The following is a 961-nucleotide window of genomic DNA, read 5'->3' as shown; positions in this document are numbered from 1 at the left end:
AAAGATCCCATGTAAGACCATGCCAAGGCATGACAATGGCGAGTTCATAAAGCAAGGATACCATGTAAGACCATGTCAAGACATGGCAATGGTAAGTTTAAAAAGGAAAGGTACCCGTGTATCTTTAGTATTCCAGATGGTTCAACGGAAAATTCAAAGAGTGTGCTAAAGGGAAGGTAAGAAAAGTCCATGTTCGAAAGGTTCATGTTATCTTGATAATTCATTTAGAATGTTGTTATTTATTTACATGAAAACTTACTAAGCTTTATGCTTACTCCCTTTTTTTCTCCTTTTTCTTATAGTATCGCAAAGCCAATTCGAAAAATCGTAAGGACGTCGAAGATTGCTTCACACTATCAACGAGTTATCTCGGTATTTTGTGACTAGAAATATTTAAGTTATGGCATGTATAGGGACTTGGCTATTGTGTGTGTATGTCCTTATGATATGATTAAAGAATGGCATGTGAATACTTGGTAATGATTAGCTTATGATATAGCTAAATAAGAACATGTTTTGGTATTACGTATGCCTAAATGAGGTTTGATGCAAAGAAATTATGAAAGAGTAAGAGTTGGCCATGGAACAGTTAGGAAACAGCAGTAGTGATGTGGTTTTGAAAAATCACTAAAAATTGTAGAAATGGAATTAAATGGTGAATGGGATATAGAATTAAAGCTTATTGAGTTTATTTTGATAGGAAAGAAACAGAGCAAGCAAAGGAAGTCTATATTCTAAGATATTTAAATTTCTGTAAGACTGGTTTAGAGTGACTTCGGGATCCCCTATTCCAACTTTGGAAAATCACTAGAAATTGTAAAAAAAGAATTATAAGTCAAAGTTTATATTTTCATTAGAAATAAACGAAAATGTTATTCGATTTTTGTATAATGAGATAATCGATTTTTAGTGAAGAGAGGTCAGGTCCGCTGAACTATGAAACAGGGGAAGCTTTAATGAA

This window comes from Gossypium hirsutum, chromosome A06 (genome assembly GCF_007990345.1).
Source record: "Gossypium hirsutum isolate 1008001.06 chromosome A06, Gossypium_hirsutum_v2.1, whole genome shotgun sequence".
Classification (NCBI taxonomy): domain Eukaryota; kingdom Viridiplantae; phylum Streptophyta; class Magnoliopsida; order Malvales; family Malvaceae; genus Gossypium; species Gossypium hirsutum.
Note: the sequence above shows the minus strand (reverse complement) of the source record.